Here is a 27,315-nt window from a genome sequence, read left to right on the forward strand (position 1 = left end):
TATTTTAACGAACTCCTCCTAGGGATTTTATCCGATCGACACCAAAATTGGGTTTTGTCATCTAAAGGCCTTGGCGATGTTAAATTGCGAAGCTTTAGAGTTGTCATCGATGGGCGTGTCCGTGGCGGCCTCGCAAACTCCGACGATTCGCCACAAAAGAGGAAGTCGTTATAACTCAGGCATGCATTATCCGATCTGCCTCAAAATTCACACGCTTGATAAGCGTCCTGACCTGAACACATTTACATGCCGATATCCAGATACAGTTATAGCGCCACCTGCTGGCCACAGGAAATGACATAATTTACGGAGTTATAAACTCCTCCCACAAATTTTATTGTATCAGCACCAAAATTGAGTTGTGTTATCTGAAAGCTCTAGCGATGATATATTGTGAAGATCTAGAGTTTTCGCAGAAGGGCGTGTCCGTGGCGGTATGACAAACCTCAACGCTACACCATGGAACAGGAAGTCCTTATAACTCAACCACACAATGTCCGATCTGCCTGAAACTTCACATGGTTGATAAACGTCATCTCTTGAACACATCCCCATAACAATATTGAAGTGGATGTGGCAATATGACTCGACAGCGCCACCTAGAAAAATTAAACGGACGAGCCCCCGATCCACGAATCACGCACATGCACAAAAATTGGCACACACCTCAAACATGGCAAAACATACGAAAAAGTCTCTTGGAGCCATATCTCAAACCCAACAGGAAGTCGGATATTTTTAATTTCCTGCGGCGAAAAAGTGGCGTTTTTGCCATTTTCAGGCGTTGTATTTTAACGAACTCCTCCTAGGGATTTTATCCGATCAACACCAAAATTGGGTTTTGTCATCTTAAAGCCTTGGTGATGTTAAATTGCGAAGCTTTAGAGTTTTTATCGATGGGCGTGTCCGTGGCGGCCTTGCAAACTTTGATGATTCGCCACAAAACAGGAAGTCGTTATAACTCAGGCATGCAATATTCGATCTGCCTCAAAATTCACACATTTAATAACAGTCCTGACCTGATCAGGTTTACGTGCCGATATCCAGTTACAGTCATAGCGCCACCTGCTGGCCACAGGAAATGACATGTTGACACTGTAACAAACTCCTTCCACAAACTTTCCCGTATCAACACCAAATTTGGGTGGTGTCATCTGAAAGCTCTAGCGATGATATATTGCGAAGATCTAGAGTTTTCACAGAGGGGCGTGTCCGTGGCGGCATGACAAACCTCAACGCTTCGCCATGGAACAGGAAGTTCTTATAACTCAACCACACAATGTCTGATCTGCCTGAAACTTCACATGATTGATACAAGTCCTCTCCTAAACACATCTACATAACAATATTGAGTCAGTCATTGCGCCACCTGCTGGCAGAAGGAAGTTTGGCTTATAACTCGGCCACACAATGTGAGATCTGCCTAAAATGTCACATGGTTGATGAAAGTCCTCTCCTGAGCACATCTACATAATAATATTGAGTCTTTATTAGCGCCACCTGCTGGCAGAAGGTAGTTTGGCTTATAACTCAGCCACACAATGTCCCATGTGCCTGAAATTTCACATGGTTGATAAGATTCCTCTCCGGAAGACATCTACATGCCAATCTTGAGTCACAGTCATAGTGCCACCTGCTGACAGGAGGAAGTTTGGCATAAATCTGTGATTTTCTTAGATTTTTTAAAATATTGGCTTAAAATATTATTTTTCGCTGTTCTCTGTCATTGTAAGGTCACCGGGCGGCGGTGAGCCCGGGTGCGAGGTCCCTATCATCGCTGCTTGCAGCTTTAATTTTTATTATTATTGGCCATATGCATTTTTTAAAAAGTATATTAATCCAAACATGGCAAACTCTAATGTGGATGTGAAAAATAAGGTTTGGCTATTATCAGTGTGACATAAATAACAGTGTTACTTTCGTCCCCACAGGAACTCTCACCATTTAAATCTGATTTACTTTTACAATGAAAAAACTCTGTAATTTCAAACTTAAGGATGTGTTATTGCACTGAATCACCTGTAGATTGATCATTGATACATGAAAGCAGAAACACAATTTGTAATAAGGAGAAAAGAACCGCTATAATTTACTTTTTGCACTTAAAAACTGAAATTTGGAGCTAAATTCGGTACACGGTGCCGAAATCACATGATATTTGGCAGCTCCATCAAGGGATGCATACTGAATGTGCTGTTATAGCCTGGAAAGCAAATGTTGTCAGTGCTTTGAAAAAATCACTTTACTTTCATCCCTACTCTCCCCTAATTGTAGTCAGTATTTGCTGAAAAGGTAAGTCTTTATTTGTAAGTAGCTTTGGATATAAATATCTGGCAATTTGTTGAATGTTTAAATGAGAAGTCTGTATATCTTTTTGGTGTTTGAGCAGAGGTTAATAATTGAGACAAAGAAAATATCACCATGTCATCCACTTCCAAGATACATGTTGTTTTTCATGCTAGAAATATTTCATTACATTATTTGAGATTTATTTTTTTTCATCAAAAAGAACAAAGATATGATCATATTTAGAATTATTTGTGTGTCCTGGATTTGGAAGTTATAAAAAAGTAAATAAATTAAAAAAAAATGTTCTAACATTCTCAAGACCACATTGATCATGTGAACATTCTCAAGACCATATTGATCCTCCCACACCAGCGAAATTGAACACCGGCTTCTATCTCTTCCACAGGAAGAACTCAATGCCCTAAATATTTCCTATTGATAAAGATAAAATAAGAACTATTATTATTTTAAATATGGATTTCAGATCTCAACACCTCTTGGAGTTGTAGGAGATAAAAATAGTAGTATTCCACAGATCTCTTATATAAAACGGACATACTATAACCATAGATTCAGTCTTGCCTGGGGATAAATTGTTCATAGCCATGATTTTAGCCTTTAAAGTGTCGACTTGTATGAGATGGAATGATAGCACATTAGTCAAATTGTATTTTTTAAATTTTATTAATTTAAACTGCATACAGAAATATTTCTCTCAATAAAATTAAATGAGCAGATATATGCAGTCAGCTAACAGATTCGCGTTTTAAACAATTGAAACTTAAATCTGAGCTATGATATTATTTTATGATGTCTACTAACAAGTGTGCTGCCTCACAGTGCTGTGCCTTATCAAATTAGGTAATAAGTAAAATCAAGCTTATCATAAAACAGCGTGGTATTAGTGAAAGTGTTATGTCCTCTAAAACTTGGATTAAAATTACATTCGCTTTCATGGAGAAGGATGTTTATGACTATTATCCATCCACCAGAGGGCGACAAATGATTCCCTTCAGATTCCCCTTTCCGGTCGCTTCTTGAGGCACACTCTAATAGCCATTGAATTTTACTGTAGATCTTAGTAAATGTTGATTACTGGCACGAGCATATGATATCAATAATAATGTCTTTTAGAGCTTTCTACATGAATTGCACTTGAACCATGCAGAGTAAATGCAGCCCGTCTAGACAGGAGCGACTTATAATTACAATCAGAGAATACATTAAATGTAGTTTGTTATAACTTTAGCAGTCTACAGTCTTGAGGCCTGATTAAAGTAAATATTATTTTATTTGGTAAACCTAATTATGCGGTTTCATGCGCAGTATGTTCCTTTAACATTAACGGAAGTTCTAAAGCGTGAAAACGTAAGTCAGGTGAACCGAATGATTTGCAGCGACACGTCATATGTTTTGGACTAGTCCCAGTCAGGATACTAGTGCAGGGTAATTTACCAGTCTAGGAATCCATGTACACGATGATTTGCTGATTCATGACTTGGGGACCAAGGGAGGTGATTGAGAATAAAAGAATAAATGGAGCGAATACAAGTGGAATATGGAGCTAACGTTAAGCGATGCTGAAGACTGTGACTAAGGTAAGTAACTACAAACTGAATTGTAACTTTATATGTAGGCCTATATGTTTGGTGTTATAAAGTACAAGACCTTTGAAATGCAAAGAGGATGATTAATTACAGATGATAAAAGACATTTAATATACTTTTAATGACATAAACTTAAACATGCTTTTATCATAAATTTTAACATAGATTTTAAAATAATTAATCTTTTATAATAAGCCTAAAGGTATTTTTAATATATTCCCAGAAGTGTATTATTCTATCAAACTTCAGAGTTTTTTTTTTTTTTTTTTTTTTTTACATAACTGCAGTTTGGAAATGTGACATGACATGTTTCCTTGTAACTGTAACGTTACTCCTGTTATGAAGTTGTGAATACTGCATAGGGACATTGTCAGGTGGAATCCAACCAAAGATACTTTTTTATTTTATTTCATTTGAATAGCTCAAATCATTTGCTGTGTCCCAATTCACTTACTTTTACTACAAACTAAAAGTATGCACTTTTTATAAAGGAAAAGTATATGCTTTTGAGTGTAACCGAAGAGTTTGCAAGCTTTGATACTATTTCCTCGCACTATGTACTTGTGCACTTACACACTCAACAGCATAGTATATGTATAGAGTGTCGTCCCAAATGGAGCACTAAAGCTTTTTTACTAAGCGGAAATTCAAGCTTTTTCCCTCATGACGTTTGACGGTTTCCAAATCAGTTAAATAAATGACCTAACTACCAAATAATACCTGCCATGAGTATAACCGGATTCTCCAACGGGAGGCGCTTTGATCACTCTCATAAGAAAAATTTGCATTCACCTTCCAAAATAAAGTAGTCCAACATGTGCGCTTGATAACTCCGCCCTTTCTGCTACGTGAGCACACCTGCGTTCGTTGAATGGTGAATTGTCTATCATTACACACTTTACTTCATTTTACCGGCTGAATGAGTGAATCATCCGGGTAATTAAAGTGCACTAATTATTTTTAGAATTTTCAGTGTGAACGCACTACTTGCCCTATTTATACTACAAAATGGTGCAGAATAGTGCATAAGTATGCGATTTGGGAAGCAGCTTTAATTTTAAAAACGAAATGGTTTTTATATTATTTTTAGCTGTAAAAAAAAGAAAACAAATCATTGTTGTAATTTTAATATTTATCAAAACCATGGCTTAAATTGTGCTGAAACAAGCCAGATTAATATCCGGCACCTCTGAAATCTTATTCAGCACCATATTTTACCAGTTCCCCTCCTCACACACACACACCCCGCCCCGCCCCCCTCATCACTGTCATCCGCGACACCCCTCCAGGTCTTCACTCTCGTCTGTGACACCTCTCTCTCCTCTGGTAACATGCCAGATCCGTTACGCTGATCTGTTCCTTGACCTCGCAATTTACAAATTAAGCACTGATCAAGACAAAATGTACAAAAGGAGACTGAATGACATAAGAATAAACCAGCAAAATAAATCAATTAAAAATAAAGTACAAAAGGTGCATTTTAGAACTTTTTGGCCCCATGTCTGGAATTGCTTTGGGCCCCCAAATCACCCCTGACTGTGAGTACTATAATGATTCTTTATTATTAAATTAGGGATGTGCATTTCTTTCCACAGTCGAAATTATAGCTTCCATTTTCGCATCCAAATAAATAACACTGTTATGATGTCATAATGGTCAATGTACAAATACCGAGACTCGTTTTTTTCGGTTTCCTTTGATCGCTTTGTTGTTCTGCTGGATGTTAATTCATTGCCATGGAATGTCTTCTGTCATTGACTGGGTGCTTTTCAGGGGTCTGGTTTCCATGGAGAGCTGACATTCTGAGATTTGAGAGTGGACATGCATAATCGGGAAAGACGGTCTGTACTGGGCATGTGCGCAGAGATGTGCAGTGGTTATTAGCATGTTTTAACATTCACAGAGGTCAGACGGTGGCATTTACCCTAAATCATCGTCTGCATTGCCAGGCACAGCAGTACAGATGAGGGGCAAGACAAGTGATTAGCTGCCCGACTCTGCTATCGCTTAAATGAAATAGTACTCACTCCCGTGAAGGAGATACTTTGATGAGCAACGCTTGAAGAGTGAATGTTGTGGAACTAAGTAATGCTTTATTTGATTATTTTCCAAGTGTATGTCATTGTAAAATAAGCTATATCATTCTGACCATTTAATCAAAGCACATATAAGATTACACTAATTGCTATAATTAAGTAGCAGAAAATCAAGTTAATGGGGCAATCAGTACAATCATTTCTTCATTTTACGCTCTTTTAACTTCAACAATGAATCTGATGGTAGCCAGCTTAATGAATGGGATGGCCTTAGTGCTTAGTATTATAATTTCTCTTATTAGATGTTTTTATTTATTGCCGAAATTATGAAACTTTTTTTAATTCCCATAAAAATTGCTGAAATATTTTGGTGGAAAAGAGAAGCTTAGTCAAATTTGCTGTAGATCTTCATAGGAATATTTTTCCTCAACAGCACTTAAATATTAATAATAACTTCGCAAAACAGATATGAATTAATTTTATTCACTCTGACAAACAATATTGTCATTAAAAACTAGAAGTGTGTCTGACTTAAACTAATGCTAGTATGGTTAGAAATAGTTTCCATTTGTGATGATACAACTAGGCCTGTCACAATAATAAATATATATCAACTTATCGCACAACACACGGGGATAGGGCTGGACTGATGAACTATATTATATCAAATCGCGATTAAATTGATGCCAATTAAGGTTGGGTGATGTCGACCAATTTTTCATCATTCGATGTGTAATGTAAAACATCGGGATGGACGATGGCATCGTCGTCGTAGGTGGCGGTGAATTAATTATTTATGAATAATTCATTCATTCATTCATAACAAATTAATTATTTGTAGTCTACCTTTTCAATTACCCAATGGGGTAAGCAAAATAATCTTGTTTTTCGATTTGTAATAAGATTATTTTGCTTACCCCATTGTCAGATTATTAAACTTGATTTAAGGAAATACTCGCTTCATTTTGGCATATTATTTCTTAAAACAAGACAGTGTTTTGCTTGTTTAGAAAATGCTTCTTGATTTAAGAACTTTTAGATATTTGCACAAGTAACAAGACAAAAAATCTAAGTAAGAAAAGCATTTTTTGCAGTTTGAAAATTTATCCGCCGAAAGTATGTTATGCCATTTAATGCGCCCTCTATTTTTTGTGGCTTCAGTCATTGTTGGGGTAACTTTTTTGAATCTGGAAGCATTAACAACTTATATTGAAAGTACAAAAAATCAGTACAAAAAAACAAAACAATTCTTGCAACATTTGGCAGATTTTTTATTTTTTATTTTTAGCTGACATCTCTAATCTCTATTGGAGGTGTTGGTGTCAGTATTCGGGGTGTGAACCTGTTCTGGTCATGCGGTTCGGTTACGATTGATTCGGTTTAATTTGATATATCGGTGCATCACTGTGCATTGGTGAAGCGTTCCATAAATAATTTGATATTTACTTGACAACAATAATTTGTATATTAAAATGTATAATTTATAAATCAGGGTTCAACGCTAAAGATTTTTTATACTGGCACGATTGGGCCAGCGGTTCAGATTTTTACTTGCCCTGCCAATATATTCACAAAAAAAAAAAATAAAATAATAATAACAATAATAATAATAAAAGCTAATGTTTTAAATATTGTGTCAAAAATGTGTTTGAATCTAGACTTTAAATATTTTTAAAATGTTAATGAATGTATAATGAGCAAATCATTGCGCTGTACCAACGTAAATTTGATGTTGCCATCACTGTGCTGGTTTTTACCAGGTTACAAAACACGACATGCTCACAACATGAAATCAGATAAGAGCAACCGAAAAGCAATATGGTGTTTATGACATCACAGAGAAGGTAGCATTTAAAAGCTTAAAAACACAAACGGTAACTCGATTCTAGGACTGTATTCATACGCAATTGACAAATAGTCGCAGGCAAATTGAACTTTTGTGACAAGGCAGCACAGATCGGGCCAGTAACAATCCTGTCAACTGTCCCAAGCGCCTCGCACACTGGCCCTGGACCCTCGGGTAGTCCTTATTGTTGAGCCCTGTAAATGCAATTTTGTTCTTTGATACAAGGAGTCAGATATATGTACTGTACCTTTAATTTTACCTGCTCAAAAAAAAAACGCTCTTTTTGAATGTATCAAACAAAACTAAAGGGCATGCACAGAACAACATGAGCATTTAAAGCAAATAAACAAATGTAAACATTATCCCGCTTGCTTTTTGACCGTTGTTAAGCAAGTTGTTAAATGCTTATGATCCAACGTTAAAATAGTTAAAAAAAAACAAAAAACAAAACTGCTTTTATTCTATCCGAAATGAAACAAATAAGACTTTCTCCAGAAAAAAAATATTATCAGACATACTGTGAACATTTTCTTGTTCTGTTAAACATTTTTTGGGAAATATTTAAAAGAGAAAAAAAATCAAAAGTGGGCTATTAGTTCTGACTTCTACTATATATAACCTTAAGAAATTACAGATTAAGATTATTATGTAGCATACTTATACTAACACCTAAAAAGGTTTCATTTTTGATTTAATGGAGACTTGCGTAAGAGAAGAAATCCAGAATAAAAGCAAATTGACAGATTTTGATGAAAGATGACTATAGACAAACATATTCAGTAATTCAGCATGCGATTACAAAGTATCCACATTCTCGTCTCTTGTTTTCATTTTTGCTCTGAATTCAGTGTAAGTTGTGTTTATCGTAAACACATCTTACATTTGCATCAGTGTTCTTTCCATATCATTGTTTCTAGTCATTTACTGCATATGTGTGCAATTGTGTAATATTTCCAAACAATGCATATTTCTCATGCATATCAAGCAGTACATCATTATATTGAGCCTGTGATGATAAGTCTTACAACCATTGTCCTAGATCCTGTTTTTCAATTGTCAAAGTTCACTATTTTTGTCACGTGGAATCCATTAAACACAATGAACTTCTATCATAAATTGTGTTTACCTATCATAAAGGTCTGTTCTGTGTGCAAGAGCACAACTGAGCATAGTATCTGCTGTCTATCTGCATCTCATTATCACAATGTTTTTTTTTTTTTTTGTGGGAATCATTTCAAAGCTCCAAACGATGACTGTTATTTTCTGTTATTTTCTTCTCACCTGCCTCTTTTACTCTCCCACAGCTACACAAAAAGACTGCTTATGCATTATCCATTTAAATGGATAGAGTGACAGCGTCAGAGTCCCGACAGGAAAAACAAATGGAATAAGTAACCAGCGTAGAGAAATGTGTTTAGTGGCAGTGAGAGAGTATGGCGATAATGGGACCCATCCGTTACGTCGGTGAATGGGTGCAGGGGTGAGACTAAGTGAGATGGATGACTGTGTGTTCCAACCTCACTGGAGCTCGGAGGTCTGAGTCCTACACAGACCTTCTCACCCAAGTCTGACGGAGAAGAGTTTGACTTTATTATGGCATATTATGTGTTTATTCGAGGACTTGTTTTTGCCATACTGTTATTATCTAAAATGCTTTTCTCAGAAGTATTGATATCTTTAAAAATATAGTTCACCCAAAAATGAACATTTTAATTCATTTTTCTGTTGAACACAAAGGACGAAAAAAAATTACTAAGGAAGTCCAACCTGGTGAAAGAGGTGGTTAATTCATTTATTTTTCTTTGGCTTAGTCTCTGATTTATCAGGGGTCGCCACCTTGGAAATGAACCGTCAGCTACTCTGGCATATGTTTTTATGCAGTGTTAGCCGCAACCCATTACTGGAAATAGAAAGGGGTCATTCTTTTTCTCAAAAAGTGGACCTTTTTGTAATCATACCTGTCATTTTGTGTTTAATTAGGAGGCCTAATTATTGCATTTGTGTAAATTGATCTACTAATTTGTGCTTGTGCTTGGAAGCTTGTCAACTGACAATTTGCATGCTTTTTGATCCATGAAAATATTTCCTGCAATTTTGTCAAATTGCTTACCATTTAATATTGCTGCTGTAGTATTTATTTACAAATAATTATTAAAACTGGAACTTTTATATTACTGTATTATAAATAATTTTATGAGATTATTCTTTAAAATTTAAAATTTTTTAATGAAGAAATATGAAATGTCGGTGCATGCAGCACTTCAGTACAAATTGTTTTGATCATCTATCATAAAAAACACAAATTTTACAGGAATCTGTTCAAACTGGTCTAAACTGGTCCCTTTGTTTTCATTTTTTAAATTATTTTTATTAAATATTTTATTATATATTTCCTCATAAGACAGAAATTGGCCACAAAAATTAAATAATAATAATAATAATAATAATAATAATAATGAGGGCGGTGCGGTGGCGGAGTGGTTAGCGCTGTCGCCACACAGTAAGAGGGTTGCTGGTTCAAGCCTCTGCTGGGTCAGTTAAGATTTCTGTTTAGAGTTTGCATGCTCTCCCTGTGTTGGTGTGGGTTTCCACCGGGTGCTCTGGTTTTCTTACAGTCCAAAGGCATGTGCTATAGGTGAATTGGGTAAGCTAAATTGTCCGTAGTGTGTGCGTGTGAATGTAAGAGTGTATGGGTGTTTCCCAGTGATGGGCTGCAGCTGGAAAGGGCATCCGCTGTGTAAAACACAGTTTTCTGTGCCAAGAATAAAGTCCAAGGTTTAGAATCCGATACTTGTGAATAATTTTAATTTTGTTAAATAAAAAAACGTACTGTAAGGCAACATCCTATATAGATCATGTCTCAGATAGATTGCACATTTTGGGGTGTAGCTCACTGTTGAACTCATGAAAAATAAATATTGGCCAAACTTATTTGCTGAATTCAACATGGAGCCTGAAACTTTCAGGTTAATTACAGAAATTTTCTGAGTGAAATAACAAAATGGGGGGGTGGTGGGAGATGGCTCTGAAATACGGGAGACTCCTAGGAAAAATGGGAATGTTGACAGGTGTGGTTTATCTATAAAACTGACTAATTCTGGAACTTTGGCAGTGGAGGAAATTTTTCTTTAATTTTGGAAAGTTGTTTAGGATCGAAGCCTGGATTCACAGAGTAGAGGCATCATCCAGACGCCTGTCCAGTGTTGCTGCGCTTGCAGAGCTGGAGAGTCTTGTTGCCCTTGGCTCTGATCAAAAGCCTGTAATTGACTCCATTTATTCAGTGCAAAGCTGGGAGGCAGAAAGAAGTGAGCTCGAACTGACCGTGGTGGTTGTAGCCTCCAGACACTGGCTGCAGTGGTGGGATTCTTTTTCCTGGGTGGTGCTGCCCAAGGCTCCTATGGATGTGGATGTGCTGCTTTGCTGGCAGATAAGAAGAGCTGCTTGTTTCAGTGATATGGGGGGGTTGTGTCTACAGTGATTAAGAGCTGCTGGCCTTTCTGGTTCCCTCCTTTCTCCTCGTATTATCATCAACCTTTTTGCATGCCACAGAATCTCCTTGCTTTTCCACCTTTTCCAGATCGAGCTTTCATTTTTCAGTGTCTTTTTTTTTTTTTGCTTCGTCTGCATTCTTGGACTTTCTATCGCAATCCGTCTTGCACATCCCGCTGCACTTGACTCGGTCTTATCAGATCCTTTTACACTCATGTCACTGGACCTCGGTGACTGTAATTTACCGCAGTATCACAAAATGATCATATAATCTGATTTAAGATAATGCAACTTGGTGAAAGTCCTTGGATTGCGGCTAACAAATGACAAAAAGACACTTTAAGTGAAATTCTGACATGCATACGCCTATATGATCTAGAGTGGTATTTCCCAACCCTGTTCCTGAAGGTAAACCAACAATACAAATTGTCAGCCTCTTTCTAATCAAACATGCCTGAATCAACTCATAAGAACATAAGAAGAGACTCCAGAACTTGAAATGAATGGGTCAGATTGGGGAAACATCCACAATTTGTAGGTCTTGGTGTGCTTGCAGGAACCCTGATCTAGACAGTATATCTTGGTCGAATATTGAACTGCATTAACAATTTATTCTGAGATGTAGGTCTGATATTTTGCCTGACATGACCTTGCTGAAAGGACCAGAAAATGTGCAGTCATCGTGTGGCTTTTTAAATGGTGTTGCTATAAACCATTTTTATTGGTTCTTCAACTTGAAATTCTGTTCCGGCCATCTTTTTTCATAACAGGGAGACTGATGTATGTTGCCTTGTGCTGTGTATATGTATGATTACTCATGTCAGTGCTCCCCTTATGTTTGAAATTGCGGTGGTAGCCAGATTGAAACACACCTTTACCCACAGCACATAAATAGTTAACTGTGTGACAAACAAAACATAATTGGATTATTCAAAGTACAAATATTTTTTTATTAAGAAACTGTTATAAATTGTTTGTTTTCAATGGGCTAGTTTAAAAAAAAGTTTTAAAAAGACTTGAAAAAGAAAAGAAAATATTTTTATGCTATTCCAGAGCCATGTGCACCAAATATTAAGTAAAATCTGTTTTCTTCTATCTCACATTCAAGTTCAGGTTGCTTTATAAATATACAGCAAATGATAAATAAATGACTAAAAAAAGGAGAAAAACAGACAATGAGTACATTTACATGGACACCAATGATCTGATTTTAATACAATTAAGACAATACTCTAATTAGGATTCTAAAATGTTGCAGTTTTTTTCCGATTATTATTATTATTATTATTATTATTATTATTATTAATATATATATTTTTTAATTAATATTATTTATTTTTTATTACTTTTTCTTTAGGCAGTGTTAGGGTTTGTTGAATATAAAAAATCTATGTATAAGTGTATAAGTAATGTTGTGTCGTGTACAAGTGTCGTGTGAAAAAAAAAGACTTATATATATATATATATATATATATATATATATATATATATATATATATATATATATAATTAAGATATTAATTAAGATGATTCTGATTAAGGTCATAATCAAAACCAAACAGAAATCGAATTAAGTCATGTGGAGTATGCCGATTTTAGTTGCATTATTGAAGGGCAGTACAGACATGTAAACACATCTCTGTTGGTCTCTGCTGAGACTGTGGGAGTTTTGACAGGTCGCGCGCTCAAAATGAGCAGTACGAAACGAGAAGATTTTCCACTACGTAATCCTTCGCGGATGTTTGTTTATATTGGGCAGATACAATAAAAAAAATGTAAAACGAAAATAATAATATATATATTTTTAAAATGTCACTAAATATACTTGGCCGGTTGTTAATATTCCTGGGCGGCCCGCCCAAGTAAAGTCTGTTTGGGAAGCACTGCATGTGAGACAGCGTGATGGAGACAGACAGATGGTGTGTGTATATGCGTGGAGGAAACGTTCTTGTTTGTTTTTGTGAGACTCAGGTGTGTTCATGGTAATCAGCTCACAGGGGTCATAGGTCATCTCCCTGGAGAAATGTAGAGATTTGGATACCATGGCGACCAGGTCACTGCCTCCGTGTCACTGTTTTCTTGCTTTCCCTCTTTTACCATGAATATCTTTCCTGTGCCTCACCCACTCGTTGCCCTTCTCCTCCCTGCTGTTTGTACCTTTCGTCGTCTTTTGCTTGTGGAAATATGCTTGGCCTAGAAAAACATGCTTTAGATAATTAGTTAAAACAAGAAGTTTTGCTTACCTTTTGTTTTTTTAGATTCAGACTTGGGTTGAGGGCAAAAAAAGGTCAGTTTTCTGCTGTCATTGGTGTAGCTCACATAAAATTGACTGTCAAAGCAGCCAGCTTTCTGGGGTCAGTGTGGATAATCCTCAGCTTTAACTTGTAGTATTGTTTGCTTTGGGAAAAACGTTCACACTCATGGATTTTTTTGAAACTGGATTTTAGTGGCCAGCTTTTAAAAGTGATCACACCTTAACAGTGTGTCCCAACCAGACAACGTGCAGTACAAAGCAAAAAGCAATAAAAAGACATGTTTAAGTAAATCTGTTTTGATGTGCAATGGGACTTCTACTGATCACCAACTGTACTGTAGTCTAAAATCACACTCCACATAGTTGTTAACGACAGATATGTTGATTCTTAGTTAGGACACATCGGCACTGCAGGGTCGAGGCTGCAGGCTGAGTGCCTTAGTGCCCCAGCAGTACTGATATACAGCCATATCTACTCATGTGATATTGCGTTTATACAACAGTTCAACGGCATAATCGTGTCTATAAAAAAGAAAATCAAACACAGAGTCTCAAAAATGTTTTTGTACGATAAACTACTTCCGCTATTCACATCTGCTGCTGACCATCAGAACAGCAGCAACCGTTACTAATTCACAAATGTCACTTTAGAGCTAGTATTTGAATGATTCTCTAGCATGATATCTATTGTGATGAAAAAATAGGGCATTTTGCTCCCATTTTAAGATTATAAGGCTGAACGGCATGAAATGCCATCATTCTACAGAGATTTCCCAGTATTGTTGCAATCGGGATTTTGTAAAGCCAGAGCAAAGCAAACACTAGTTTACTATGGTATAAATACAGCAACACAATATACAAAAGAGAGAGATCGACTTAAGCTCCTTCCACACAGTGATACCAGTAAATATCTAGAAAATTTCTGTTCACACAGGCAAGGACATTATATAATTTTTCCGGAAAAGACCATTCATACATTCATCCCAAAATACCGTTAAATTTTGGCGTCATTAACCAGAAATGACCTCTAAATGGATGCACTTGTATTTGCAAACTATAAGGGGTGGGGCCGGCCGACGATGGTTAGTTCATGGTTTCACTTTTATTTAAAGCTTTTAGCATTCATGCAGGTGCTTTTTCCCAGAGACATCCAAAGGCAGAAGCACGAACCGCAGCTAAATGTTTACACCAGGGGTCTCAAACTCAATTTACCTGGGGGCCGCAGGAGGCAAAGTCTGGGTGAGGCTGGGCCGCATAAGGGATTTCACAAAAAAAAGTCCTCAAATGTCATTATTAACAGTTTTAATTATTTCTTCTGAACATGAAGTGTCCTGAACATTAATAGAACATTGAGTGAAGATTATGAACAGTTCTTCTGAACATGGCATCTTTTGCCTATTTCTTGCTACCAGAGACTTGACAGCGCTTCTTCTCACAAATCTGAACCACATTTGGCTTTAGAGCGGAAGCAGTTGAGACCCTCAGTATGGCTTGAAGATGATCATCATTAAGTCTAGACCTGTACTTTGACTTATTGAAGTCCTAGGGAAAAAAGTAGGGGAACTCACTCAAAACTTACATTCCCTCACCTAAAAAAAAGGTGTATATATGTATAAATAAAACACCCCCACCCCACTCCAGTCACGTCAGTTTGTACCAGTCTGTATCTACCTATGATAAATAAGATGCAGGGCAGGCACGTGTACACATAGGGCTCAACCTTTGCAGAGCACATGCCCTTTTTAGTCTTGCATAGAAAGTGCCCCCGCGACGCGACACACCCTCGATCCCGCCCTTCAGTAGGCGCGCGATAACACCGCTGATGAGAACGCGCGCGACAACACGGCGGGCGGGGAATGCCAGTGACCGCTGTGTACGGATAGAATCAGCGGAGCGGAGAGCGCTCTCTCTTCCCGCTCCGCTGATTCTGTCAGTGTACAGCGGTCGGCGCGGGCCACAAAATATTGCACTGAGGGCCGCAAATGGCCCGCGGGCCGCGAGTTTGAGACCGCTGGTTTACACGTTTTACTACATTACAAATTCTGCTGATGGATAAGTATTATGAAAAACTTCGATGTAAACATGTGGAGGAACACTTTCGCATATCGAGATTTACATAATATGTATGTGTTGTTGCTCACCATACCATTGCTTCACGTCCACACGCATCAAGCAACTAAAGCAGAGCTTGAAGGTAAACAAACAGTGGTTTATCATAATCATTTTATGAATAGTTTTTTACACAGTTTGCATTAAGAAGAAACATAGAAATGCTATTTCACTAACATCTAGCAGCAGAATGTGTCTGGAAAAATAGTTCAAGGGCTTTTGTTTTCTTAAACAGCACGGATGTACAGTAAATGCATCTAAATGTTTTGATTGGCTAGAGTAGATGTCTCACGTCAGCGGGATTAGACTTGAACATGCAATTTTCCATCTGCGTTCACAGAGAGCAGCATTCCGGCAATTCACCACTAATGTTACAACTTCTCTTTTCAGGAAATTGCCAGAATGAATTTACTGGTTATTTCATTATATATTTCATACACTGTCGCCATCTTGTGGTGGAATGTCAACTGTCAATTTATTTGCTCTGCTCAATATAATAGGCTGATGGCAACCAACACGCTAAATCTCCGAAATTATGCAAACGTATTTTAAAATAGGCACTATACTTATAAATAAAATGCAAAGTTGCAAACTAAACAACTACATTCTCACCTAAAAAATCCTCAAAAGAACTTGATGTTGTCCAGCAGCTGCAATATTTGTCAACCTGTAGTGAGTTTATTCCTCTGCTTGGCACTCTATGTGGGCGGAGTAATACACAAGGGTGAAGAGGCTATCCGCTTGTTAAGTGGTGACGTGTTTGTGACGTATGTATACTGTTTCCGGGTCCAAGTCGCCATTCATTTGAGTTTAGAAATCATTCGTTTATGATCGCGTTTTATTCCTATCACACATTAAAATTAATTTTACATAAAGTCATAGTGTACACAACAATATCTGTGCTTGCTGCATAACAAATACCAAAATTTTAACAATTTATAAAACAATGAATGACATTCTGGCCATCGGATATTAGGCATGGACATATATGCTGCGATCGTGACTTTCGAAAGTATTAAATCGCTTTGTAAACGTTAATTATTACCATTTCATGAATCTCCCCATTCAGTTGAATTGAGCGCTTGGACCCGGAAGCCGCTCCGCGTGACGTCACACTTAACAAGCGGATAAGAGTGTTGTCATTGCAAATATTTTTTTATTCAAAAACCAGAAAGAACTGTTGTATAAACATATCAAATTTATACATTCGATTCAACCTTTCAAGGCAGCATTAACATTTGTCATGTTGCCTTGCTTTTGTTTTAAGATGCTCAAATCTATCTCTTTTCTTTGCTTCACTTGTTGCCAAATAATCATGATGGTAAATTCAGTTGTGCATACCAGTACAGAGATTGTGTGATTGCGTTTGTTTGTTGATACATCAGTGAGATGGGAAATGTTTGCAAGCCACCTTGCTTTATGCATTCTTTAGACACAAGTTTACAGACCAGGCAACTGTTTGGTTATTCGGGTCTCTGTCTGCCTTTGTGTGTGTGTGTGCGTGCTTCATGAAAGCGTGAAAGCATTGAGTTCAGCGCCCAGATATTTTTAGCCCTGTCTCGAGACCTCTCTTTTCCCTCTGCGTTTCTCTTCTCCTGCTCGGCCCTGTCCTCACCCCCTCCCCTCCTGCACTCACATATGTGTTTATCTACTTATTTGTGTGCTTGTCTTGAGTGACAGCTGGAAGTGATGATACAGGTGAGATCGAATTCATCAGTTGGAGCAGTTGTTTGAAGCATGGCATAGTTTGCTCGGAAAAACCTTACCTGACTGATCTGTCTCATTAAGATGTGATCAGTGTTATGTAATTATTCTCATTAGCTGAACCTGTTAAGAGACTACTCGAACACCTTGACAAACAACATGCACCAAAATAGTCAGTTTCTAAATGGATTTGTGGGTCAGATGCATTTTCACAATCTGTATGTAAACACACGTTTGAGTTCGATTAGAGTAAAGCTTTGATTAGATTGAAAGCAGAGGTGTTGACTTAAAAGAAAAACTTAACAATAAAAAGTTTTCTCACTTTGATTTAAAATACCATGCACGTATGCACAGCTCTGTACAGTGGTGTTAAAAAAATACTTATTGCATACATTTTTTTTTGCATATATGTTACACATTAACCTTTCAGATCATAAAATAAATTTCATTATTAGTCAAAGATAAGACATGTAAACGCAATATGCAGTTTTTAAAAAGCCTGAAACATTAAAATGTGACAAAAAAGGAAATCAGGATGGGGCGAATACTTCACATCTGTTCATACACCTGCTGGCCACTTTGTTAGGTACGCCTTACTAGTACCGTGTTGGACCCACTTTTGCCTTCAGATCTGCCTTAATCTTTCATGGCATAGATTTAACTAGGTAACTGGAAATATTCCTTAGAGATTTTGGTCCATATTGAAATGATAACATCACAATTGCTGCAGATTTGTCAGCTGCACATCAATAATGCAAATCTCCTGTTCCACCACATCTCAAAGGTGCTCTATTGGATTGAAATCTGGTGAATGTGGAGGCAATTTGAGTACTGTGAACTCTGTCATGTTCAAGAAACCAATCTGAGATGATTCATGCTTTAACATGGCACGCTATCCTGCTGGAAGCAGCCATCAGAAGATGGGTACACTATGGTCAAAGGGATGGATATGGTCAGCAACAATACACAGGTAGGCTGTGTCATTGACAAGATGCTCAATTAGAACTAATGGGGCCCAAAGTGTGCCAAGAAAATATCCCCCACACCATTACACCACCGCCACCAGCCTGAACCGTTGATACAAGGCAGGATGGAGCTGCATGGAACTGCAGCAGGTCATCTTGACCATGTCTACATGCCTAAATGCATCGAGTTGCTGCCATGTGATTGACTGATTAGAAATTTACGCTAACAAGCAGTTGGACAGGTGTACCTAATAAAGTGGCCGGGGAGTGTACGTTGGAGGATTCGCTTGTTTTACATCTTGCATCCCAAATGTGTGGTTTGAAGAATATTGAATCAAATATTTGTTCTTAAAAACTCTGATAAATATACTTTTCTTTTTAGTTGTCAGTAACAGCAAGGCAAAGCAACAAGCACTGCAGGTTAGCTGAATGCGTAGTCTGGCCACTGGTTTTGTTTGCAATCACAATTATAAAAATAAGTGATGCAGATTCAGTACTTGTGGTCAATGTAAACAGAACTTATAGACTCTTTAGTAAAAATAGATTAATTCTAATTAAGGGAAGGCATTAGCCATAATTCAGGGCTTAAAAATGAACACTTGCTAAGCATCAAATGCAAGTAAAAGTTAAGTTTGGTCAGTATAAGAAACATTTAACTTGCTAGTTGGCCAGAAACAACAAAACAATTTTTAGTAATTTAAATAAATAAATAAAATTAAAGAAATCTAAAAAATAAAATAAAGAAATAAAAAATGTTTCTAACAATACTTGAGACTGCATAATGTTTAGTTTTTTTGTAATATTTACATACCTAATTTTATGATAAGCATTATTCTGCAGTGTGTTTCAGGTGAGCAGCTCTTGATAGCAGTATTCCTAGTGCGTCAAATCAGCTCACCTTGCAGAAAATAATCATCGGGAACTCCATATCTGCAAGTGCTGCGAGTTTGAGTTGCTTATAATATGCATTTGAAAATGCAGCATCTATTCAAAATTTACCAACAAAAAAGGAGCATTACAGTTAGAAAAGTTTCACTGCGGTATTCAAAATAAAAACTGAAACAATAATTAATTAATGTGTAAACAGGGCCTGAGTGTGTACTTTTCGCGAGCGGATTTGCAACGGTGGCGGGCGGAGGATCGCGATGCCGGTGTTGTCTATCGGACGAACCGTATGTAATACGTACATAGCAGAGCTTGCAAAACTGTGTTTTTTTTGTCGACAACACAAACGTTGTCAACATAACTCACTGGAAATCCAAAATGCTTACACACCAGGGACTTCATTGAAAGAGGAGAGGGTTTAAGTTCTGTTGACGGGTCTCCTGCTTCTGCAGTTTAACAAGCACTTCAACAAGCCTGTTTATTTCCCGCTTGGCAAGCCAAGCTGACGTGACATGGGGGCGTGGCAACATCGACGATTCTATTTTTTGATTCGATAATTGAAATTGAGCATAAATTTCGATCGATTCCGATTAAAAATCGAAATCGTGACACCCCTAATATATATATATATATATATATATATATATATATATATATATATATATATATATATATATATATATATATATATATATATATATATATATATATATTACATTTTCGTGAGTCATTGTCTATAGGCATTATTCAAATGTTTTTAGCCCTGGCGTAGAATGCCTACATTTTCACAAAGTATCATTGGAAACTGAAACGTAGCTCAGTCTGACATCATCAGAGAGCCTCGGTTATTATCTCACTTGAACAAATATATTTAAACGGCTAATGAAGTCTGAATATTTCATATATTCCAGCAGCACTTAAAGTCCTCTTCAACGGTACGTGCCTCTGTCTATTCATTCAACAGATGGCAAAGATTTTGCCATTTCTGTTTGATGGGGCTAGTGTGAGTGTAATCAGGTTAATATGTTTGACAGCAGTGCTGCTACAGTATGTCATTATAGATATTACACCCTATCACCCACCCTCACTAAGAGCAATTTCCCACATCGCTGAATATAGAGATTACACAGCAAGCCAGTGAATGTTTGTGCGCTGCTAGAAGTGAAGATGTAGAACTTCATCTCTATTAAAGCCAAAAGCAACATTATGCTCCTGTTAGCAATAGCATACTATCTGAGCTGGGTAGATTACTTGGTTACTGATTACAAATTAAATTGAAAGTCAGTTATGTAATCTCCAAAATTACACATTTATGGTAATGCAATTTGATTACTTTTGGATTACATTTATGTTACTTTTCTGTAGGGCTACGCTGTAAAAATATCTGTTAATTAACTGGCTAGTATTTTTTGATTCACAGATGTTTTCTGTTTATTTACGGTTGTGAATTGGATTGTGCGAGTTTTATCTCTGCTCTGTCCACTTTTGATGTTGAAAATTCAACCCTGCAGTTTTAACAAAGTGACTTTTTTTTTATTGACCTTTTTAGTAGTTTGATACAATATATAGTTTGTAAAATAACAGAAAATGTACTGGCAGTTTATTATCAGGTTTTTGTACTGTAATTTACTGCACCAACCTAGGCAATATCACTTCAAAACTATCAAAAATTGTTCAATAAGTCGGAAAAAACGTAAATCACAAAATGGACAATTGTCAATTAGGATTTTTTTTTTGTGTACCATTGACAAATATATATATAGTTTTGCAAATGTTTACAGGTCAAATATTAACTTTATTTAATATTAACTTATTAACTATTAACTTTTTAATATCAAATATTAACGATTATTTTAATTATCGATTTATCTGTCAGTTATTTTTTTCGGTTAATCAATGAATCGGATTAAAAAAAAGAGAAAAGCATTCATTCCAACCGTTTATTCAAAAAAAGCTTATCCCTGAGCTGTTACTACTACTACTAATACTACTACTACTACTACTACTACTACTAAAAATACTACTACTAATAAAAAAAACTAAGTAGTTTTGTCCTGTTTTCAATCCAAATATATACATATTTTTAAATTAAGATACATACTAGACACATAAAATAGCATAAGAAATTATGTCTTGTTTAAAAAAAAAAAAAAACCTAAAAATTAAGTGATTGTTTGCTTTAAAACAAGTTAAATTATTTGTGAATCAGCAAGGCTATTTGGTAAGAAATATAATCTTAATGAGATATAATCTCAAACAGAAGTTTTACCAGTTTACGTAAACGTGTTATGCCTAGTTCAGACTGCGTGATTTTAGCCCCGATTTTGGCTCGCCGACAGGTTTTGAGAAATCGCCGACAAATGCCTGAAATTACAGGCAAATCGCTGCTCGTGAGTGACAATCACACAGTATGAACGATCAAAGACGCGATCTGAGAGAATCGCAGATGAGTCGCCGATGCCTGTGAGATATTTGGCGTGCTAAATATCTGGAGCTGTCGGCGATTCAAATCATGCTGTGTGAAATGAGTTTTAGTAATCGTGATCTATAACGTGAGATTGGCGTCGCCATGTTTACTTGCAGCCACGTGTTTTTCATCCATAAAAAGCAGAACATGCAGGATTCAGCAGGTAAATTCACCAGTTACCACACAAATACATGACAGTAAGTGGCTGGTGAACCTAGAAAAGAATAGATTTAACTTTATTTACTTTCATTATAAGTAATGTGTATCTGATATGAATAAAACACATCTGCAAATTATATTTGAATGGATTGATAGACTCTCTTGTGTGTTTTACAAACTCTTAGAAATGTTTTGTTTGACTTGTACTTGTGTGTATTTACATGTCTAAAACATAAATTAAGCATTAGGCGGTTAAAACGCTGCGTAATTTTGATAAATAGCACTCTTTCTCAGTGGGGTTAAGTTAGTTTTATTGTAGAATAAAAAAAACGAAAAAAGAAGCACTTTTCTGACAGTCCCTTACTGAGAGCTCAGCGCAAGCTCTCTCTGGCTCAGCGCCAGACACCGCATCAAAGCTCAGTTTGATTTTTTTCAGTTGCCGCTCTAAAGGTAAACGAGCTAACGCTAACTGGTCAAGCTGGATAACAAGTAAAACATCAGCATCAGGGACTTTACGGTCCTCACTTAAAAACGAAACAAAAGTAGGATTCTGTAGACATTTACCCTGCTGTTGCTCCCTTCCTCCTCATTCCTGTCTATGAGGCGCAGAACTCTGTATCAGTGCGTGAGAGAGACCGTGTTTACTCTGCTCTGCGCTCATCTAAAGTGTTTTTTTTAATAATCAAACATCCCCGTGACACGCGACACAACAAAACGATTACGAAATTCATTGCCAACGTTATTATAATCGATTTTTATCGATTTAATCGATTCATTGTTGCAGCCCTAATAGTAACTTTGAAAAAAAAAAAACATTAGAAAAGTTACAAACAACTAAAAAAAATGAATAATAGGTAATTAGCTGTAGTAAAATTAACTGTAGTCTGAATATTGGTATTTTAGCAAGTGCTTTACTCTTATCACAAGTATTTGATTATTGTAATCTGATTACATATTATAGATTACATATAATCCATGACTTGTATCCAGCTCACACTATTCAAAGACGGCAAAATCTACGTTGTGCTCTCTTCACACGGGCTGTATGTTTGATTGTATTTTTAACAGCCGTAGGTTATTGAGATGTGATTCGAGGTACAGGGAGAGAAAGAGAGGGCGGGTGTGCGAGAAGGAATCTGTGGAAAGGAGTTATTCACCTAGACTTACATAAACCCGAGCTCTATATTTAGACAGCGTGACTTCAGATTTCTGCACCGGAGTGATCGACCACATTGATATGCGTGTGGGCCTCAGTGTTCCTCATGCACAAACTGCAGTCGCTATGCTTCTTCCTGGCTGTTATCAGGCTAATGCGGTTTTGTTGTGGATAAATATGCATTGGGCTGCTTCTTTTGCTGAGTGTTGCTGTGTATGAGTCTGTTGAGCATTTGTTAAACTGTATCAGGCTGGTGGTGAAGCACAGAGATTTGCTGGTGTGCATCAGACTGATGCTTCTGTCTGTTGTCTATTGTTTGATCGATGTGTCGTAGTTTGTTTCACATTGACTTCAAAAGCACTGCAGATATTTGATGTTTTATTCTTTTAACTGTTTTTTATGCACTTTGCTTAATTTGTTTAGAAAGAACGTACAATTCTGGAAATATTTAATTTGTGAATTTGTTGGATAAAAGTACTACATATTTTTTTTTAGAAATACATTAGGAAGGACAGACATATGTGTAGGTTTAGTGTATAGACTGGAGTGATATAAACACACCCAGACCTTTTTTTTTTTTTCAATTTAACAACACAAAAACGGTTGACCAATTGGAACGGTTTTCAAACCGACCGCAACTTGACGTAGGAGTGCAGTCCCCCCGCCCACCGAATTAATTGACCGCAGCGTAATAACATGTCTCCGAAGTAACGCGTATAATCATATCAACAAGACAGGACGTGCGCAAAGCAACCGGGAATAAAAGGTCTGTTCAGTTTGCTAGGATCATCAATCATCATCAAATGTGATCAAGATAGAGTTTTACAAGTTTAAAATGTTTTAAAACAGTGCATTTGTGTATTGAATTACAGCGATTTACTTCAGCTTTATTTTATCAGCACAGCCGCATGTCAAAATAACTATAAATGAAGACACTCAATCCCGGTTTGTTGACATTAAATCAGGTTCATTTTCTACATTAACATAACAGATATCCATACAGCAGTGGAGATTAACCTGTAGCCTGATTAACCTGTATGCAATTGTTTTATGTTCAATTAATTTAAATTTGGAGAAACTACTAAATTAACTTAATTCCTTCATGTTGACCTAACATAAATTAATAGTGTGAAACCCAGCATTTTTTACAGTGTAGTGTGTGTTTTATTCTAAATTACCTTCGCATTTATCTGTGTGTCTGTTCCATTTCCTATGCGCATGTTTATGAGCATTTGGCCACGCTGACCTTCATCCCTACTGTTGCCATTGAAGTGGCATTAAATGCGTAAAGACGTGCTCCCTGCCGCCCCTCTCGCTCTCCGTGAGAAAACCCCTGGAGCCGAGCGCCTCTTCCCATCTGACCTTCAGCTCTCTCAAACCAGCTCTTACTATTCCCCTTCTGCGCTCCGCTCCAATGTCACTCACACTCATAGACGCACAGTGTGAACACTAGACTGTGATTAAATCATTTCCTCTCTATAGGATGCTTGGCCAAGGATCCCAGTAGCCTTTTAATATTAATATAAAACGAGATTAAACCTACAGCAACTAAAGCTGGTTTTAATGTGTCCTGCTGGCATTCCCACTAATCCATTACAGGTGAAATTGAGCTCAAATGAGCACCACAATGCGACAAAGCTTTATGTTGTATAATGGATGCCGTTAAAAGCGGAATGTCTTTAATTTTAAAGCTCTTTATGTGTGCGTTATTGTTTTAGTAAATGCATCCTGTTGTAAGGGCAGCGGAAACGGCGATTCCAGTACTCTAATGCACAGCTTAGTTTGTGCAACAGCAATTAAATTCTCCCTCTATCTGGCTTTAAATCTTTACTTTTAATGTCTATTTATAGTAGATCATTCGGGAGGCTGGTATTAACGCGGTATGTAACAATATGTCAGCATGAGTCAGTTGGAGGGGTCCTGGTGGTGTCATTCAGTAGCAGTTTTTATTGGGTATCAGTGCATCAGACCGCAGCTGCTCATTGACCCAGACAGATAATGAAAGGTAATGAAAGTCTGTTTATATAGCTTTGTGCTTTAGAGAGAGGGAGAGATGCCTCGAGGCAGAGCGATTCTTGAGAATACCTGCATGCAACCACATCTAAACACAAAGGCTTGTTTACATGGAACTCGATGTTATTTATTGGCTTTAAGATAAGTCATTGATACTAAAATATTTATACTGCTTGCTTAACCTGTTTTATATTGTTTTCGTGAACAAGTAATGTGAGTTCATTCCATGTTGATTACTGAAAATGCCAAGTGTACCTTTAGAGGCTCTAATACAACGTCAACGTCTTGTTCTGCTTTTTGGTGGTTTTATTGATGGATTGCTAATCTCATTGTTTATTCTATTTTTTACTGAGGGATTTGTTTCAGGGTATTGATGATTCAAAGTTTGAAATCAGTTGTTGCAGGTAAACAAAATGTCCTTCTTATTAAACATTCAAGCATCTTTCTTTATTGTTAATCTATGAGCTGTGTGCTTCCAATGACATGAATTATTAAAATTATTTGGCCGATGAAGTATTTGTTGAATTTTATTTTCATACTCTCAGTCAGTGATTTCTACAATGGAGAGAGCTTAATGTGCAATTTAAGAAAACGCATATAATTACAAAAAACTCCAACAAATTAAGAAAAGATCTTTATCCATTCCACAGCACACATGCTGCAAGTCCTCACAAAGCATAGACATTAGGGTTGCACGGTTTACTATGAGTCCAAAATACTGGCGGTGTCACTTTTGTTTGTTAACTGTAGAATCGTCATTAACACAAAGAGAAACATTTTCTTTGTGTTCCGATGTTTTTGCAAATGTTGTGAGAATGCAGCACTTTTTTTATATATATATGTATGCATTGTGAGGATTTGCAGCATGTGTGTTGTCAAACGGATGGAGATTATATATTTTTTTTTCTAAATTTGCTGGCGGTTTTGGAAATTTCATGTGTTTTCTTAAATTGCAGCACATTAGGCTCTCTCGGCCACTGTTGATTTCAACTGAATTGAACAAATGTATGCTTAATTGTATAAACAAATCTTGTGTATAGGACATTGGCTGTCTTTTACAAATAAACAATTTGTATTTGTAAACAATTTAAGTTTTTGTTCTTAAAAATGCCACGTTTCATGTCAAGTCAGGTTGTTATTGCTCTTTTAAAAAAATGGGTGACATTGGTAAAAGTGGTTTCCACTTTTTTCAGTGTATTGTGTTGTTGTTGTGTGTAGTTTGATGCATATTTGCTTCTAATTTGCAATAATTTGTTTGTATGGTTTTCATGGACTTATATCATTGCATTTGTTTTGATAATGGGATATGGATAAGCAAACCATATGAAGAGATTTAGGCCCTAAGCAATGCGAAACCATTACGATACCTGCACATGTCATCATGTGGCAATAAGCTTGTAACCGTACTGTGCATTTACACTGTGGCTTCATCTACTGTATGTAAACACACACAAACAACATTAACGTTATACCACACATTGTAAAAAGGTCATTCCCAGCCACCAGCTTTCTGACAGGGTATTTGAGCGTCATTAAGTGACAGATGTGAAAGTATGTTGTGGGACTACTATACAGGAGTTATTGTTATAGATTACAGTTAGTGAAATTTATCGTTGTTTTTTTTTTAAGCATGGCGGAAAAATATGAATTAAAATATATGCTTGTTTGTTTGAAATTGAGTTGAATTGAATTGAATTGTTGAAATTTTCTTACCTCTGTTTCAAGTGTGGTCCTGAAATATTTCCGTTTGAAGGGCTATCTAGCACTTTTCCCTATTTGGACCAGTGGAAGGGCTAAGGGGGACAATTGGGATTGGGCCTAAGAAGTAGGCCTGCCCAATATATTGTTGAAGCATCAATATCACATTGTGTGTATCCGCAATAGTCAGATCACAGGATTAGATTATTTATTAAAGATTCAAAGATAAAAGACATTATTAAATATTGCTATTTTAAAATGTATACAATGATAGTCATGTTATTTTAGGTTTGGTTGTTGTTTTTGTAACTTACAACTTTTAGACTCCTGAAAACCAGATCACGGTTTATTTTACTTTTATCTTTGTATTGTATTTATATGCTTGTCATTTATTATGAATTGTGCAAATGCATTGTATACAGTAGAAAAAGATTTGATCCTCCAAATCTGTCTAAATTATTGAAATCTTTCTAAATAGAGCTATTCTTTTCATCTGGTCAAATTATATTCATATCGCACTATATATCCCAGGAAAACAAAATGTAGCAATGTCAGATTTTTCCAATATTGCGCAGCCCTACTAAGAAGTGTGTTTCATTTTATTATATGTTTACATGCATTATTATGTTTTAAAAATG

At 36.6% G+C, this 27,315-nt stretch overlaps 1 protein-coding gene across 3 annotated transcripts in view; it reads left to right on the forward strand.

The window, feature by feature from the left end:
* The first annotated feature begins 3,682 nt into the window (after positions 1–3,682).
* cacna1ia (calcium voltage-gated channel subunit alpha1 Ia) overlaps positions 3,683–27,315 on the forward strand; it is a 413,765-nt gene continuing 390,132 nt past the window's right edge. For all 3 annotated transcript variants that reach the window (XM_087244595.1, XM_087244597.1, XM_087244598.1), the window contains exon 1: positions 3,683–3,887. The gene's annotated coding sequence lies outside the window, so the exon portion shown is untranslated. The remainder of the gene's footprint in view (positions 3,888–27,315) is intronic.

Source organism: Danio rerio, chromosome 3 (assembly GCF_052040795.2).
Source record: "Danio rerio strain M-AB ecotype USA chromosome 3, GRCz13ab, whole genome shotgun sequence".
NCBI classification, from domain to species: Eukaryota; Metazoa; Chordata; class Actinopteri; order Cypriniformes; family Danionidae; genus Danio; species Danio rerio.